Source organism: Festucalex cinctus, chromosome 1 (assembly GCF_051991245.1).
Source record: "Festucalex cinctus isolate MCC-2025b chromosome 1, RoL_Fcin_1.0, whole genome shotgun sequence".
Classification (NCBI taxonomy): Eukaryota; Metazoa; Chordata; class Actinopteri; order Syngnathiformes; family Syngnathidae; genus Festucalex; species Festucalex cinctus.
The window spans coordinates 55197256-55217086 of record NC_135411.1 but is presented as its reverse complement, the minus strand read 5'-3'; the positions used below and the strand labels follow the sequence as shown (position 1 = coordinate 55217086).

Here is a 19831-nt window from a genome sequence, read left to right as displayed (position 1 = left end):
TCTGAACCAATGGCAGGACAGCTTTTTCATGTTGAGGGGAAAAAAAAACCTTAAGTATCGGTTTGGTATCGGTATTGGCCGATACTGTAAAGCTGGGTATCGGAATCAGGGGCCAAAAAACGGTATTGGAACAACACTAATATCAATCGGTAACAGATGATACAGATACGATGGATTGCGACATTGATATAGTCTATATCAATGCAGTGGTAAAAAAAACATTTTTTATTTATAGTATATTGTCTTTATATTCATTTATACAGAAATAATGCTAATATTGATATTTGATGCTGTGTCCCACCCAGTACTACTTGCATTCAAAGGCTAAAAATGGATGTTTTGACTCATTAACGTCGATTTCCAATCAAAGCAGATAGTAGCCCGAACGTCTGGAGCGACAGGAGACTTACTCTCCATCCATCTTTTGTGCGGAGCCTCCTCACTGGCACTCTATCCATCAATGAGCGCAACATTAACTCTTTGGATCGGAACCAAGGTTCCCAGATCTCTCGCCATCGCTCTTCCCCGCCCCTCGCTCTGCTAAACACACACACACACCAACACCATTAGTATGCCGCTGCCATCCAGGGCTTTATTTGCTGCACTCATCCCAAATTCTCCCGCTCTGTTCGGAAAAATCTATTCTTTGCCGTGCCCCCTCCACACACACAGTCGGTGTTAATAATTTAACCAGTGAGCTGGTGCAGAGCTGGCCCACGTCCAGGCCCGCCATCGCCACTCTCGCTCTATTTATGACACTGTGTGTGTATGTATATGCGCATCCGATGTGCTGCAAATTAGCATCGGCAGCCACAAGATGGAAATGGAAGTTGAAAGAGGACGACGCAAGCTTTTCGTCTTCCTGGTCCAGATGGGTCACGCTACTGCGTCATTTACCTTAATGTTCACACAAGTGGGTTTGTGTGAGTGTGTGCTGATTGCCAAATTCCAAACGAAAACGATATTAATAGCTCACTGCTACCAGGTTATTTCTGGTGCAATGTAGGTGCAATGTTGGGGTTTTTTTTCACACTTTTAAAACAAAACATAATATGCTATGTGCGTATAACAAGTTGAGTTCACGCTTTTTTTCCTCCCTTAGATAGAATAAAAAGCATAGGGAAATAATAAAAAAATAAATAAAACACAGGATTGGAATTATCATTTAAATTAATAGTGTAATTATAGGGTCAATAAACATAAAATAAATAACAAACACTTATTTTTACAAAGTCTGGAATAATAATAAAGCAAAATATTGGAAGTATTGTTTATTTTTAAGTAAAATTGCAGGAAAATAAAAATGAATAATAATATACCACTTTAAATTTGAACATATTCGAAACATATATGCAGAAAGTATGCTAAGAGAAAAATGGGAGCTCTTTCATAAGTATTTTCTTTCTTCTAGGATAATACTTGAAAAAATATTGGAGCTATCATTTAAGTGCAATGTTTTAATTTTTTTTAAGTGTATAACTCCGCAGATACATTTCTGGATTCTGTCAATGTGTGGAAAAACAAGAAAATATGATCAATTTTTTCACCCCCAAAATGTTAAATTGCTACCTAATAGGAGAAGTATACGCACCCACACACTGTAAAAATTACAACTCCACTTAAACTAAAAAAAAAAAAAAAAAAGTCCGGATACCACATCTAAAATATTTGACTTCACAGAAACTAAATTGAGTGACGGATCATTTCATGTTGATCACTTGAATTGATCACGCCTTATTTTTTTGCCTTGATCCAAATTATTTCAAGGATATTTTTGTGGCTGCGTCTTCCGGGTGGATCATCTTAACGATTGTTTCTCGATCCTGTTAATCAATCTGCGTAACGATGTTGTGCGTGTTCGTTCCTAGCTGCACATGCGCACTTTGAGTGTTTGTAGCATGTAGCTAGCTTCGTGTAGTGAGCTTCGGATTCGGCCATTCATCGTTGTAGCGCCACCGAGCTGACCGCGTACTTTGAAAATAGCTGAGAGCCGCAAGAGGACATCCGTATGAAGCGAGGAGCTGCAGAGACTGATGAAGATGATGATGAAGATGATGAGCTCGGACGTTAGCGACATTTGAGAGGCGTTTCCCCCAGACGAGCAGGAGAGCTGGTAGGATGGTCTTCCGCATGTGCAGTTTTTTAAACGTCACAAACAGATGTTTTGGTTTCCACTTTTCGAGAACATCATTGAATCCATCTTTAACATTTTAGTTACTGAACCAACTAATTTATTTACTTGAACTGAATGAACATATTCACTTTGACACTAATTAGGTTTAATTAATTTATGTATAACCAAATAATATGTCTCACATTTTATAAAGTTAAAGGACGACTGATTGTCACGCCCATCTACAGTAAGTGGGGTGAAATTTGTTCTCTGCATTTGACCCATCCACTGAGAGAGCGGTGAGCTGCAGCAGGTGCTTGTGCTCAGGGCTCATTTGGTGATGTAACCTCCCAATTCCAACCTGCCTCAGGGAGGACACTCTACCACTAGGCCATTGAGCTGGTTTAGTGTATTTGACTAAAAAAATAATAATAATAAATTAGTATTTCCCATCTTATAAACCCGATGCAAAAAGACACTTGGCCAAGAGAGTATACTTAAAATATATGTATTAATCTTAAAACATGAGCCATAGGCAACATATGAACTAGAGATGAGGTGAGGATGGAGAGAGAAGAGGAGAAAGAAGATGATGGAAAAGGAAGAATTTCCCATTTATAATATGGTCAGTCTTCCGAAAGATGTCAGAAAACAAAAACAACAAACATGCAAATGAGCCCGGACAAACACACGTGGTAAAAGGCCTACAGAACTGTAATTAAACAATATCAAATGAAAGACTGCTTTCTGAAAGTTCACCCTCAAACTATCAAATTCAAAACATTCACTCAAAGCCCAACAATATAGCATATCCTTAAATGGCTACAGCTACAGTACAATGCCATGGTGGTACTGATGTGCTGTTGTTTTTAATGAGTCCATTTGACTCAAACTCAATATATTACCTGGAGGGCATGGAGAGAAAAAAATATTGGAAGGAAAACAAAACCATTATTTTGGATCTTTTGGACATATAATTTAGTTCGTACAAATCAAAATTGATGTCTGTCAATGCAACATAAATGGTTTTCACAATCAAATCAATACCTTTATTCCGTTTTGAATGGAAATTATTACTTTCAACTAGACTAAGTGCAATTTCTGGAGAAATTGCGTGGGAATGCTGAAAGCTGAATGCCAATAGCTGAATGCTAAGTCGAATGCTTCTGAAGTAAATTGAAAGATAAATGATGTGAAAATTACTGTTTTCATTGAAGTTGAAAGATAAAATGAAAACTTTAACTGCAATCTGTCTAAAGTGGGATTTAATCATCCATCCATCCTTTTTCTTGACCGCTTATTCCTCGCCAGAGTCGCGGGGGTGCTGGAGCCTATCTCAGCTGGCTTTGGGCAGTAGGCGGGGGACACCCTGGACTGGTTGCCAGTCAATTGCAGGGCACACAGAGACAAACAACCATCCACACGCACAAGCACACCTATTTTTTATTTTTTTTAAGAGAGAGAAGTGACATTTGGAAAGCAAGTGTGTGCGTGTGTTACCACGCCACCTCCCACACCTCTCACCCTCCCACAGTCCGGCCCACCAGAGCCATCATCATCATCAGCATCAGCAGTGAGTGGCTCACGACGCTCACGTTTTCATCATCCATCTTCCCCAGAATTGTCCGTCGTCCTCTTTTAGCATCACAGCGCGCGAAATGAATGCTAACACCTTTGGACTCCATCCAAAAAAAATTTAATTTTCGCATGTGATTGTCCTTGACTTTGCTTTTAATAAGCCAACCGCAGAACCAAATTGATCACCAGTGAAATTTAAATTCACTCATAGGTCGTGTTTAATGGAAAGGCAGAAGGAACAATTTGATTACATTTTTATAAAAATTAATTTCCATAACATTTTATGAAGTGGTGTGGCCCAGGCCAAGAAGTGCTTTCTTTCAGATCAGGACAAAAGCACAGTTTGCCAGCTTTGACATTTCCCTTCATTTCTAAGTGAATAATGAATGAATTTTAATGACAAACCTCTGACCTAGTATGTCCAATGAAAAACATTTATTTTAAAATGGTGCAGAGATGTATTATTTTTATCCAAAAACAAATAAACGCTTAGTTTGTAGAGCAAGTAGTGCAGAGCAAATTTTCAATTTGAATAAGAACATAATTTCTTTATGTGTTTTAGCTAAAAATAAAAACCCAACTTACAAGTTTTTGAAGTTTACTGTCAAACTAAACATTACACAAAGAGATTTACACTTTATGCAACTTAACAAACCACATAGCTGGCTGACAAAAGTACGCTAGCTTAATGCTAACACAATGGGCAAACGCCATTCATGGGCGAACTAAACTAGCATCACAAAAGGGCAGTTTACAATTATGCCCAAACTACTATTTTTAGAAAGGTAGGATTAAAATCTTCAAATGAAAATCACGACTTCAATGTGTTTCATTTTCATGGAAAATTAGCGACCAACACGATATTAGCAGTCATCTAGACCACACCGGAGTGGCAGCAACGATCAAACAATAAATCTTCCATTTCTACATAAAATGATTTCTTTCTGCCCACTTTGAGGCCTCCGCATGTCAGCCACCATTTAAGCTTTCAAAGTGTGTTTGTCGATTGAACCATGTTGAAATTTCACGCCTGGGACATCGTTCTCTTCAAAAATGATGGGTACGCGTGTGTCCTACGCTATTATTTTGTCCGACTCATGCATATTAATGAGGAAAACGTGACGTCATTTGAGAGCAACCCTATAGACCCTTCTAGTGTGACGTGAAGTTTAAGTGCGCTCCTTGCAGTGGAGGGCAGGCCGTCAATGCGAGTGAATTAGAAAACAATCAGTGTGAGCTAGAAAATAGGTCAAACAGTTGATAAATCAGTGACCAATGCTATGGTGAACTTGTGTGCGGCCGATGGATGCTCTAATGGCTCAAAGAGAGATCAGATCATTCTTTCGGCTGCCGGCAGCGATTCTAAACCAGGCGGAAGACAGTGAAGAGTGCAGACTAGCACAGTGGCTAGTGTGAAACTACGACGCAACTATTTTGCACCCACAACAAGAATGAGGATACGCTCAGATCATTTTATATCAGGTAGTTTTTCTCTTTTTCATATACAGTTGGTCATAACATTAACCTCTGATTGTAAATTTGAGGCAGATGTGATGAATGTACGATATTATCTTTACTGAAACAATCATTCATACTTTTTTTTGCACAAGTATTCAAGTAATTTTAAACTAAATGTTAACGATTTAACACGAGTTCACAACTAACACTTTAACTCAGGTTTGATCTCTGCTGAGGAATGTGTTGTAAACGTGCGGTCTGTTTGTTAGCAGCTAGCAAGCTAAGATAGCTCGAAGACTTCGATATACAGCAAGACGAGTATATCCGGACACAAATGATTTCATGAATGACAATTTACACCATGGAAGTAGTGCTCGACATACTGTTTCAACCATAAACAACATACCTTAAGCTTCCACTTCCACTTCCAACAAACTTCATTTTTTTGTTGTTAGCAGCTCCAAATGACTGGTTTCAATGAGTTGCAGTATAGTGTCCTACTTGATACATTTTTTTATGACACTTGACATATTTCCCACCTTTTAACGAAAACGCTTGCCGAAAATCTAACTCTCTACATTCATTTGTTATGGGATGGTTGCCCTCCGGGAGGCGCAGCGGGAGCTAAGCGGTGACGTCAGCTGGAAGGGTCTATTATGGAAGTTATACACCGTTGAAGTGGGAGTTTAAAGTTGACAAACTGCTAGCAGGATTGCAATGTTAGCTGTTGACATACTGTCAAACTGAACATAAAAGAAAGATAATTACATGTTGTGTAGCTAAACAAACCACATAACTGCCTGACAAAAGTCCGCTAGCTTAACTCATCTGCCCCCAAAGACGTATTTATACGTTTTTTTTGTTTGTTTATGCTCGAGCATACAGAAGGCCTTAATGCAGCCGCTCAACTGCAAAGAACGGTTGCAGAAATGGTAGTTATTACACAAACGGCCAGCAGGTGGCAGCAGAGCAAAGAAGATCAACCAGGGCCATTTTGAAAAAAAAGCTCAATTACTCACAATTCTAAATAGATTTGTGAATAATGATGAAACTTTGCTATATTCTAATGCTAATTGTTGGGAAACGGAAACAGACAGAAACATACTTTTTTTTCCCTGATGAAAGAAGAGACTTTAATCTTTCTTTTGATAGGTTCCATGTTTTTAAAGCAATGGAACACAATATTCTGTGGGCCGTGCAAAATCAGTCAAAATCCATTAAAACAGCCGGGAGTGAAGGGGATTGCATTTGGGAAAATGGCTGGGAGCGAATGAGTTAATGATTAATGGCAATTTAATATATGTGCTAACTAGGCTAGCATCAATATTGTAGTAGTTATAAACTGTTAAAGGGAGAGTTTGCAATTTTCAAACTGCGAACATTGTAAGAACCTGCATGTAAACAAACCATTCTTAGCCAACATTGCTACACTGCTAGCATGACTTAGGCCTATTCATGAACCTTGTTTTGTCTCGAAAGCTGTCAAAGTCAGTAAAAAATAAATAAATAAAACCTTTTGTTGCTAAATAATAAAATAATATTCTTCTGTCAGGTCATACAATTTGAATATATATGACAACGAGTGTTTTAAATTGCAAATTTGAACACAAACGGTACAAACAAATAAAGCAAGACAATTGAAAGATAAAATATGTAACTTCTGTCATCCCCTTATAGGCCAGAATGACATTAAATATATGCGAGGCTCGCCTAACTCCGGTTTGATCGCTCATCACAGAGCCTTTCAAAGGGCCGCGTGCGTGCCTACGTGCACGCGCACAACCTGCACTGTCATTTCATTTCCAAGATGGCGGCGGGTCAGCGCGCCAGACGGCGTCGGCGCATGCGAGCGAGCGAGCGATGGACTCGCACTTATGCACGCAAACATGTACACACGCGTGGCGCCGTTGACAGGTGGCTGTGGTAAAGAGGTGGTCCCTGAGCTGGGGTCCGCCTGTCTCTGGCTGAGGCAGAGAGGAATAAAAAGCTCCCGGCAGCTGTCGCCCTAATTCCTCTAACACGCTGCTTGTGCTCTGATTAGAAAACAGATCTGGCCTCTAATTTACTCCTGACACCAACTAATGCGAAAATATCTCAATCGCCACAGAAGAGGCGGGCAGTGGCCGCGATTGTGGCGGCGGCGGCGGTCCGAGTGCCCGCTTTCGTCGGAGCAAGCCCGAGATGTCAAGTGCGACGCCTCACAAGGGGCCACCGCCTGCCAACTTCCTGGAAACGTCCACGCCTGATTTATTCGCCATCTCACTTCCTGTCACCTTTGGCAAGGCATTTGATTTCAAGCCTGGAATGTTTAGAAGTATTCCCTTGGGATCCAAAAAGTCTGTTTGCAATTTTGGAATTAGCTCCTTCACACAATCCCACGTTGCTGTTCGGTGTAAAAGGTACCGGACACATAACCCAGCTATTGTTGCGACTGTGTGGACTTGTACACTTCTATCAGTTTTCCAATATGCTCTATATTTAATTCTGTTGAAATATCACCAATATTCAATGAATGATTTGATAGTTCATGAACATTTATATTGAAATATTTACAGGCGAGTACCGATATCAGTATCGGACTGCTGCGAGGCCTTATTTCAAGGTATCAGTATGGGCCGCCCTCTTGTGGTCGTTTTATGACCAGGAACTAACAGAATATACAGTACAGGACTAAATTCTATATGTGTACAAAAGTTGAAGAAATCCAAAGTGATGTTTGCGTCCTACAGAGGAAGAAGAGTAGGAGGTGTCATGCTCTGGGTATGTGCGCGTGCATGTGTATGAATGTGTGTTGACGGGTCCGGCCCAGCAGGGGGCAGAGGTGTGATGCGAGGGAAGTGGGAGGTGACAGTGTGGCGTCACCTCGCCCGCGACCGCTGAGACCCAGATAGACAGACAAGGAAACGAAGAGGGTGGGGTGGAGCATGATTGCCATATTGATGCTACCGTACACTAAAATGGACAAAAGTATTTGGACAGGTGACCTATCCGCCTAAAGGAAGTGATTATAGAGGACAAAATTGAGTTGGTTGCAGCTATGACGTGCCTGTGGAAGTCTTTGCACAACGGCGAGCCGTTAATGGCCTTGTACTTATACACCTTAACTTAGGTGTTCCTTTTCTATAGGGCTGCATGGCGGGTGAGCTGGATCCTGTTTGGGCTGACTTTGGGACAAGTGGCAGCATATTCGTTACCCTCTGCGAATGCCACAGAGGAAGGCTGGAGATGAGATTCGAACCCAGAACGTGAAAAATGTGAGGCAGATGTCCACCGCTATAATGCTGTGATCAAACCTTTGATCGATTTATTGATTGAGTAGATCGGTGCATAGTTTTTACGGCGAGAATATATGTGACGTGAATATATGTGGATTTGATAGATGTGTTTGCTTTATAATGTGTGTTTCTATAGGTTTCTCTTTCTTTTCTCTGATGACTACATTGTGCATGCGTGTGTGTGAAAAATCCTCTCCTTTTTTTTTATTTCCTCTTCTGTCTCTTCTATTTGTCTCAGGGGACTCGCTTGGCATCTCTCCCTACTTTTAATTCTCACTCGGCAAACTGCTGCTGTCTGAAGGCAAGCTGGCATCATCTACACACACGCGCGCGCGCGCGCGTGCACTGCCATGTACAAACCCTCCCTTCCCCTCGTCATCTTCCTCAAAAAGAGACGCCACGAAAGAAGACAGCCCACGTACTCATCATCCCACGTCCGGGTCCGGTGTAGCGCGTGCGTGCGCGCGCGTCTGAAATGTGGCAGGAGAAGCGGTTAAAACACACACGGCGATGTGAGGGTACAAGTGGAACTCAAAGAGACTAGCGCAAATACACACGCACGGCCAGATGAAACGATGCTCGCAGCCTCCCAGGAAATGCGCAACACAGACACACACACAAAGCGTCCCCGCGACTCGGAATACAAATCCAGCGTAAAAGCAAACACAAACGGGCTCGACAAGCCCTTCAAGCGTAAACACAAATCAAGGAAATAAAAGGACGCGATTGGTTCATTGCCGTCCCTTCTAGCTGAGTGTTCCTTCCAGAATAAAGCACCTGTCATTAGAGCAATGCTCTCACTCGCACACACACAAACACATCAGCCCGACTTCAAAAGCGAGGGATAAATAAGTTAAGGACAAGTCTGATGGGGATGAATAAATCACACCAGGGTAGCAAACAGGAAGCAGGAAACAGGAAGGCAGTCGACTCGTGTCTCACACAAACACGCACATGCACACATTTCCAATCTTATTTAGTGCCATCAGATATCCAGCAGCACCACAAATGAGATAGACGCAAAGATGGAGACATGTGCATGTACAGTACAAGACAGACTGACTAAATTATACTCCTCCCCTTACTTCAATATAGTACTTGATGGCACTACAGTAATGTGTGTACATTAGGCATGTTTTGGCTTATGCACAAAACAGCAAATGTGTTTTTTTGTTTGTTTGTTTGTTTGTTTTTTTTGGGGGGGGGCAATTATTTGGGGAAAGTTTTTTGTTTGTTGGTTTGTTTGTTTATTTTTAGGTGATGTTTATATCTAAGAAGTTAGCACGTCCGCCTCCCAGTACTGAGGACTCGGGTTCGAATCTAGGCTTCGGCCTTCCTAGGTGGAGTTTGCATGTTCTCCCCGTGCCCGCGTGGGTCTTCTCCGGGTACTCCGGTCTCCTCCCACATTCCAAAGACATGCATGGCAGGTTAATTGGGCGCTCCGAATTGTCCCTAGGTGTGCTTGTGAGTGTGGATGGTTGTTCGTCTCTGTGTGCCCTGCGATTGGCTGGCAACCAGTCCAGGGTGTCCCCCACCTACTGCCCAGAGCCAGCTGAGATAGGCGCCAGCACCCCCCGCAACCCTTGTGAGGAATAAGCGGTCAAGAAAATGGATGGATGGATGGATCTAAGAAAAAACTGCTACCAATCACTTACTGTAGTTAGACTACTGTAAAATTTTGTGAATAACATGCAGCCCCCAATACACCCCCCAAAAATATTTACCCTTATTTTTTTTCCCCTCTGTTCTTGTGTATAATACGGTCTCCCAATTTGTAGTGTGCTTACAAATCAAGTGTGAATGCTTTAAAAACTATGCACATTTCGCATTAAAAAGTATTCTTTCAAAGTATTTTTAAAATCAAATTTTTTGTACGCAGTAATTCTAGTAAGCTAATTATGTCTTTACTTTGCATTAAAATATTTTAAACTTTGTATCTGTTTTCTAATTTACTGCACTTGTAACTTACAGTATGTGAAGCATATTGACTTAAATTAAGTATGAAATGCATTATAAATCAGTGATTCTATTTTATTTTATTTTTTTTAATCCTAGGTACTGCCTTGGTACTGGTAAAAATCATTCTCAACAACATATATAAAAAATTTTTTTTATTATTATTTCTGTTTAATACCACTCAATTTGGAATCATTTGATTAGAATTTTACAGTACTTAATAAATACTCTTATCCATCCATCCATTTTCTTGACCGCTTATTCCTCACAAGGGTCGCGGGGGGTGCTGGAGCCTATCTCAGCTGGCTCTGGGCAGTAGGCGGGGGACACCCTGGACTGGTTGCCAGCCAATCGCAGGGCACACAGAGATGAACAACCATCCACACTCACAAGCACACCAAGGGACAATTCGGAGCGCCCAATTAACCTGCCATGCATGTCTTTGGAATGTGGGAGGAGACCGGAGTACCCGGAGAAGACCCACACAGGCACAGGGAGAACATGCAAACTCCACCCAGGAAGGCCGGAGCCTGGACTCGAACCGGAGTCCTCAGAACTGGGAGGCGGACATGCTAACCACTCGATCACCGTGTCGCCCACAAATACTCTTCCTGGCACATAATTCCATTCTTTCCCGGTTACGACATTCAGGTCTTTGCTATGCAGCATTTGTCCATGTGGTGGCTAGAATGGCAAAGATGGAAGTGACGCGCTTGTGACCCTGAACAGAGAGATGACAGGAAACAGGAAGTCAAGCATAAAATAAGAAAATTTACAGTCAGAAAAAAAAAATGGTGCTATTAAGATGATGCGGCAGGGTGTTTATACACTTTAACATCATACTTTAATTGCTACACTGTATTATACAGGCAGCCTGCCTGAGGCAGGGTGACGCAAAAAAATGGGAACTTTTAACAATCCAATAAAACCAAGAGTAATGGAAGAAGAATATCTTATTCAGAGTAATTGAAACCTTAAAACATGCCATTTAAGACACAATGTTGGAATTTTTTTTCTTTTTTTTTTTTTTTCTTTTTTTTTAATTACATCCTGGAGATGACATCCTGGGCGGTGGTCGAGTGGTTAGCACGTCCACCTCCCAGTTCTGAGGACTCCGGTTCGAGTCCAGGCTCGGACCTTCCTGGGTGGAGTTTGCATGTTCTCCCCGTGCCCGCGTGGGTCTTCTCCGGGTACTCCGGTCTCCTCCCACATTCCAAAGAAATGCATGGCAGGTTAATTGGGCGCTCTGAATTGTCCCTAGGTGTGCTTGTGTGCGTGTATGGTTGTCCGTCTCTGTGTGCCCTGCGATTGGTTGGCAACCAGTCCAGGGTGTCCCCCGCCTACTGCCCAGAGCCAGCTGAGATAGGCGCCAGCACCCTCCGCGACCCTTGTGAGGAATAAGCGGTCAAGAAAATGGATGGATGGATAGATGACATCCTCCTGTACAAATCCATTGAAATCTGCTGTTGACATTCCTCATTGACCGCTGCAACAGCTCAGTTGGGATTCCATCATTGTTTGATTGTAAATGGCATGTTTTAAGGTTTCAATTACTATGAGTAAAATATTTTTCTCCCATCATTCTTGTTTTTATTGGATTGTTAAAAGTTCCTGTTTTTTGGGATCACCCTGTATTAAAAATATACATTGAAAATAGCATCCATCCATTTTCTGAGCCGCTTTTCCTCACAAGGGTCACGGGGGTGCTGGAGCCTATCCCAGCTGGCTTCGGGCAGTTGGTGGTGTACACCTTGAAGTGATCTGCGTTCACCTCTTTACATGTGACGTGGTCCATTCCGATCTGCCGTTTACATGCTCCCCTCCTTTAATCATATCAGCCCCGCGGCAGCCGCGGGACGCACGGACATCGATCAGTGATTTATCAAGATGGAGTTCATTTGTCATTGAGCACAGTTGTTGTTTTAACACTTTTATTGAGGCAACATCTTGATAATAAGTTTCAAGTACTTTCCAACAAGTTCTCCCCTCTCAGACGAACTCTTCGGGAGACGCCACCATTTTAATGGGTGAAAACGACATGACACAATTACGTCAAGACAGAGCTTGCACATGCCGCAAGCAGCCTGGCCATTCCGAATGAAGTGTTTATATGACGCTCGTTCGTATTGACGAAAGAATATAGGCTACTACCACCCTTGTGATTCTGAATGAAATTCCTTTCGGATTCAGCCTTTTTATTCCGATTGAGGAGTTCATATGTTGCATTTTCACTCCGTTTGGCTGTTCGGATTCATTCTAATCGGAATACATGGATCCATGTAAACCTGGCTAATGTTTTTAATACGACTAAGAAAACAACTGTGTTAACGATAAACATGCAGCACAAATTTGTATCACAGATGCTATTCATTAGCTTGTCTATGGAATGTGAAGTGCTTGTTAGCATTAAGCTGCAGACTGTTGATTGAAATGTTGTTTGATGATTTTTTTTTTACAGTAAACCTTTTCTGTGAGTGACAATAAACAACTAGAAGCCTGTTTCTTCAAGGAATTGTCCCTTGTCTATAAATTATTGATTGTTGTTAAAGGGATTACACCACAGTATTTTAAGCCCTTCCAAAAGTTAACTACAGGAATATAATGATTAAACCTTATTTTTGACACCATGGCAATTAGGGGTGTGCCAAAAAAAAAAAAAAAAAAAAAAAAATCGATTCTCATAAGAATCGCGATTCTCATTTTGTACAATTCAGAATCGATTTTAAATGTCCGAAAATCAATCAATCAATCTATCTATCTATCTATTAAAATCATCCATCCATCCATTTTCTTGACCGCTTATTCCTCACAAGGGTTGCGGGGGGTGCTGGCGCCTATCTCAGCTGGCTCTGGGCAGTAGGCGGGGGACACCTTGGACTGGTTGCCAGCCAATCGCAGGGCACACAGAGACGAACAACCACCCACACTCACAAGCACACCTCGGGACAATTCTGAGCGCCCAATTAACCTGCCATGCATGTCTTTGGAATGTGGGAGGAGACCGGAGTACCCGGAGAAGACCCACGCGGGCACGGGCAAACTCCACCCAAGAAGGCCGGAGCCTGGACTCGAACCCGAGTCCTCAGAACTGGGAGGTTGACGTGCTAACCACTCAACCACCGTGCCTATTAAAATCAATTTATTTAAATTATTTTATACCGACTTGCCGTTGTTTGTGTACAGGGAACACTGTTCATGTTGTCCCCCATTTAAACACTTAGGGGCAGTGTGGTTCCGCGCATTCTGATACACAGTTAAATTGTAGCCACACTAGAGAGTACAAGGAAAAAGGCACGATCAAGTTACGCCAATAAAAGTAGATTTTTTTTTTTTTTTTTTTTTGCAACGTAGGAAGAACATATGCCGATGAGTAATGTTACGAGGCTTCTGCGTTTTGTATGAATAGCCATTCTTTTGAGGGATAAAAGTGTCGCGAGTAGCGCGCTAATTAGCATTAGCGAGTTAGACTGGAGTAGATCACGACAATTATTTGCTCATCTTTAAAATGAAGCAGAAATCATTGTCAATCAAATCATTTTGAATCAAAAATCATTCTGAATCAAATCGCATACCCAAAAATCAGAATCGAATCGTGAGACAGTCAAAGATTCCCACCCCTAATGGCGATGTCATTTGTTATGAACTATTAGGTGTTTTGCTGGTTATTTTTCTAACGCGGAAGTAAAACGCCCGGTTCAGTAAAAACCCGCATCTCCCCGTGTGACTGCCACACCCCCTGTTGGAGATCTGCGTTTGAGCACTGCTCTGAATGCAAGTCATCAATTCTTCAATAAACATTTCAAACAAAACGTCTCCTTGCCGCAAGAAATCATGGCGGATGAGGGAAGGAGAGGAAAGAAGAAGGAGGGGGGAAAAACCCCCGAGCTGGTCTCGAACCGGGGACTTGCTGCTTAGAGAGAGAGCACACTATCCACTATACTATTCATTCAGTTAGATGCAATAATGTAAAATTTTTACGACCGTGGGATTTTAAGAAATTATTGCCCCGGCATTGCAAATGTGAAGGATAATTGATTGCTTTGAATTCATTTGGACAGAATGTTCACTGATAATGGCTACTTTTGTCACTATCCCATGGAGGTCTCAGAGAAAGTGGGTGTGCGTTTAGTCCACAGAGGCCGTGCGGGGGTGGGTCCGCACCTTATGACGTCAACGAGTGCCAAAAGCTCGTTTTCTCAGGTTGGGAGGGGCTGGTGCTTGGAGAGCAGAATGTCCTCGAATTTCTCAGAGAGGGGCAAATGGAGGAAAACACCACTTCCGTCATGTTTTTTTGTGAGGAATTAGCATTTTAACACAGCTAAAAGCTCCATAAGTTGCTGTCCCTTTAAGTCAGCTAAATTGAGTTCACTGTCACAATCATCTCAATGCATCACTGTACAGTATTTACAAAATAAACATTTAATGTTCAACAATACGTCACAAAAATGAGTCTCTCTCTCTCTCTCTCTCTCTCTCTCTCTCTCTATTTTTTTTGTTAGATTTTTTTAAGAGGGGGAACAAGGTGTGAGTGTGAACACATGTATGCAAATGAAGCGGTTATTATTGTGTTGCTCATCAAGCAGGGCGCAACGCGGACATTAATAGGCTGATGAATATGCATGCAGAATTTGTTAATTAAGCTAATTATTCCGCAGCAAAATGCATTCGTCTTCCAAGGACATCTTCCCCAGGATTCCAACCTGCTCCGCTCATTAGTCATGCGATAGTTTACACCGGGACAAGAGGTGGCGCTGGGAGGGGCCAAACCGTCTGGGTTGGGGTGGGGTTGCCGTGGACACAATACAAGGTCACCGTGGCTTTGAAGGCACCTCGAGGAACGCGGCGAGCACCCCTGAAAGGCACATAATGGAGTTCTAATCGCGGCCTGGCCATTCATCAGCCCCTCAAAAAAAGTGAGAGGTCAGCTAGGAAGACAAAAAAAAAAAAAAAAAGCGGTGCGTTCGCTTACAGTCGGACGTGCCAGACGCTCTCGCTCGCTAATTCCCCCCTCTTCGCTGCTTTTCCTCTAATTGCTTATTAAAACCCTCTTAAATGAACTTTTTGTGCCAACTTTCCAACACATTAATTAATTGTTGTAGCCAATTAAGTGTCGCTGCGCAAATGAGCTTCAGCACAAATGGTCCTGCAGGGCCCGTCAACACTCCCACTCCTCCCCACATTCCCCCCAACCCCAACACACACACACACACACATACACACACTTGCTCACCAGCACTACCCTCCTGGCCGACTGCTTTCCCATCAGCCTGCTCTGCCTTAAAGCGACGACGTCTGCACGGGAAGTAGAAGAGGAAGGTGATGAGGCCTGAGACTTGACTCTGGAAATGTCGGAAAGAGATTAAAAATAAATTAGCGGTCATTTATCACTTAAGGAAAAGACTAAACAAAGCATCATACAATGCATTCTGGGAATTGTCAGTGGAGTGCATATTGCATTTGCCAAAATGGCAAAATGGTTAACTCACGAAACAATATCACGATCGATATTTTGCCACAAAACGGCAATTGTGCAACACCTGAAGAAGACAAGCATATTTTATTGGGGAAAAAATACAGTGGATCATGGGATTCCTAACACAAGTGCACCTTTGCCAAAACAATAGCATAACTCATGATAAAATACTATTGTGATATTTTGCTAATGATATTGATAATATTATAACAAGGTGGTTGTGTGGTAGTCGATAACTTTAGATGGTAATAGCTGTTTTTAGCAAAACGGCACTGGAGTAATGCACAATGAATATCATGAAAGTTTGCTAATTTTGCTATTATTGCAACTGAATATTCTTAGAATGGATTATTTTTAATCAAATAAAACCTCATTTTGCATTATTGAAAAAAACTATGTGAATGCAAGGTGCTGGTAACACTGTTGTCCACTTGGGGTCAACGTCCTCACATTCTACACTATGATTTTTGTGACTTTGAGTGTGTGTGGCTTTAAAAGGTGGGACCTGGACATGGGAGTCAACGAATGAGAGTAGAGTTTGCTGTTGTGAACTGTTGAGTGTCTGGGCGTGCTTGTAGCATAGCAGTGTATGACTGTGCTTATTTTGTTAGCATTTGTTGAACGTGAATCAAAATGAAGACTATCCCAATATTTTATACCGAAAACATCCCACTATGGCAATTTCTGTACAGTCAATAACTGGAGGGAAAGTGACTCACCATACAAAATGGACCCGATATCTTGTTGATATTGCTAATATCATGATGGCAATAAACCACTTTGACATGTGATTAGAATCACGGAGTAACTCAAGTTACCATATTATCATGATCATTTGTACAATACAGCAATTATGCAATAGTCTTAGTGTCAACAATTCATGCAGCTCAGTGACATAACCCAATAGTATCAACAAGTCTAAGTATGCAACTTCCTTGAGGGTAAATCTGCCACAACATCTCAGCCAGGTTTGGATTTATTCCAAAAAGCGGGAAGCCGTTATCCAGGATTACGCTCGTCGTCTCCTGACCCGCCGCCTGTGACATCAGCGCACATCTGCACCTCCTAAAAACTCCCAGCGTGGCATCTCTGCTGTGGAGCGATGGCGAAATAATAATGAGCGTGCGTGCGCGCGTGTGTGTGTGTGGTGGCAGACGCTCTCAAGCAAATCTATAAAGTGCGGAGCGAAGTGAGACGCAGTTAGGGCGTCTATAAAACACACTGCGACTCGCAGTAAAGAATATTTCACTGCTGGGATTCATGGCAGACATTTTTAAGGGGGACAGATCACATCTATAAAGTGTCTAACTTTGAACATAATTATCAATAGACAGACAGACAGAAAGACAGACAGACATCGATGGATAGAATGACAGGCAGCCAAGATAGACAAATGAACAGAACGACGGAGGAAGAGATTGACGGATGGACAGAAGGATGACGGAATGATAGAAAGACTGATAGAAATGATGAACCGGCAGCTAGCATTACAGATGGAGGCCAGACGGACAGATGGATGGACAGGCTGACTGACACATCTGAAAGAGATAGAAGGACATACAAATTGCATGGCAAAATTGAGCACTGGATGGATTTAACTGCAGATAGATAGATAACAGGAGAGAGACAGACTGACAGACAGACAGACAGACAGACAGATACTAGATATTAGGGGTGTTAAAAAAAATCGATTTCGGCAATATATCGCAATACTACAGCACGCAATTCTCGAATCGATTCAATAGGCAGCCGAATCGATTTTTTAACATCCATTTTTGATGAAAAAATATTCAACAAAACGTCTAACTTTCACACCTTAAGCATGGAAGAATGTTATATTAATGGAACATTTAGCCTTAATATTTTATTTCAATGCGGTTCTAACATGAAAAAGGTTACAACCTGTTTGTTAAATACAGTGGCTCACAGTTATAACTGAAGTTTGAGATCAATAAATAATACATTTTCATACAAATCTTACAGTGTACATGTACAGGTTTACTGAATGGTATTTTCTAAATTGAATAAAAAAAATCGTAACAATCAACTTGTAAATTCATATCAGGATTAATCGGTATCGAATCGAATCGTGACCTATGAATCGTGATACGGATCGAATCGTCAGGTACTAGGCAATTCACACCCCTACTAGATAGATACTAGACAAACAGACAGACAGACAGACAGACTTAGATAAGCAGACAGTTGTATTCACAGTTACAAAGACAAACTGAACTTGACCTTGATCAAACGTAAACGTCACAGTCGCGCCAGAGCCACGTTATAAATGACCTTTGCCCTTCCATCATCCTAAGTGAGAGTTTGCGGCCAAATGAAATGCGCTCGCTGTCCAACCTCGCATTGTTTGCTGTGGCAACATGAAGAACGACCGCGGAGATTGCCGCGAAACGCCATCCATAGCTTTAGCCATTAGCCTTTGTTCGGCGTCAGCTTTTAACGAATCGCGCCAATCATCTTATGTAGGGAACACATTTGTGCCAACGAGGGAGTTGATCCCATTGAAAGCGAGACACCTGACAGACCGCCGCTGTTGTTTGTCAAGACCGTCGACAATCATTCAAAATGGAGGCTACGTTCCATTACCATGTCGCCTGTCTGCGGAATGGCGACAACATGCTCCAGCCTGGCAAGCTTGGTATGTTTATGGGCATCCCCCCCCCCCCCATAAGGTGCCCTTCTGATTGATGGCGCGCAACTCCTTCTCCTCGCCGTGCTGATTTATTCGCCCGGTCTCTGTGACTTGGCAGTGGCAGTGCCCACTCCTCCCTACGGGCACATTCGCTATTATTCCCGGTCCCGGCGGGTGAAGGCATCAGACAGAAACATACACAATAGTCATGCACGCGTGCACAGCTGCACACACACACTGTCTGGCGTCTAACGTGCATACGCACACACGCAGTGAGCTGGTGCTGGAGGGCAGGTGAGCCACTCAATGAATGCATCTTTCACCCAGAGGCCTCAGCTGCACGCTTTGGGCCAAGAGTGCTAAGCGTCTCTGTTAGCCTGCCAAGTGAGGATCGAGGTGGTCGGTGTGTGTGTGTGTGTGTGTGAGGCCAATCCAGACACACGCGCACACAGCCAGGGTGCATGCAGCTGGCAGGCTTGCCAATCAGCAGTTTATGATGCTTGTCTGCCTGTCAGGAGCTCCATAAAGAGATCAAACCTGAGCTGGAATTCAAAAACTAACTTCTTTTTTCTTATGCAAAAAAAAACAAAAGAAAAAAATAAAACAGTCATTGATGTCATAATATAGCATCCTCAACTGATATATAGTTCTAAAATATGCACATAGTTCTAAAATATGCATTGTAGTAATAATCTTCATATTCTCAGTCCCTGTCACTCTTCTGCACTCAAAACCACCGAAGTTCGTCTAGTCTAGTCACATGACATAAACGAGACATGTGCTACACTAATACCTACCTCAACAGTAGCTAGAAAAGCTCAAACGAGGCATAATATGACTCATTGTCATATTATGTCATTCACTGTTTGTTACTGCCGGTGCTGCCCACCGCTGTCATTGACGGGTCGTCACATGTACGTGTGCTACAAAAGGATTGTGAGCGCAGAGATAGGAATTCCAGGTCCTGAAAAACCATGTGACAGTTTGGTTTTAGCTACAGGTGCTTGTAGTCAGCCGGCAGGTAAACGAGGCCATTATGAGAAGCACCTGTGGCTAAAGTCAAACAATGGCAGGGTTTTTACTTTCTTGACCTGGTTTTCCCATCTCTGTGTATGAGGGATCAATGATAAACAAACAAACAAACAAACAAATAAATAAATAATATAGGAACAGTAGCGCTCTGGTATCGATCCGATACCGATACTCACGTTCGTATTGGATCGACCTGCACAGCCCGAGTAGCTCCTCGGGTCTAAGTGAGAAAAAGGCACTGGCTTGGCTATCATCTCTCTTGTAGTCAATGAAAAACAAAGCATAAGTGTGAACCA

General features: G+C 42.3%; 2 long non-coding RNA genes across 3 annotated transcripts; one reads left to right on the top strand and one right to left on the bottom strand.

Annotated features, from left to right (window-relative positions):
• Positions 1-1895: 1895 nt before the first annotated feature.
• On the top strand, positions 1896-9576 carry LOC144002708 (uncharacterized). 2 transcript variants are annotated; one of them, XR_013278807.1, is made up of 3 exons: positions 1896-2113; positions 8276-8403; positions 8663-9576. It is a non-coding gene; the product is annotated as an uncharacterized LOC144002708 (long non-coding RNA). The 2 variants fall into 2 exon arrangements; XR_013278802.1 differs by lacking the exon at positions 1896-2113 and adding an exon at positions 7869-8128.
• Positions 9577-15153: 5577 nt separating this feature from the next.
• Positions 15154-19451, bottom strand: LOC144009116 (uncharacterized). Its single transcript, XR_013280846.1, has 3 exons — positions 19301-19451; positions 15611-15719; positions 15154-15232 (listed from the first exon to the last, which is right to left on the bottom strand). It is a non-coding gene; the product is annotated as an uncharacterized LOC144009116 (long non-coding RNA).
• Positions 19452-19831: the final 380 nt, after the last annotated feature.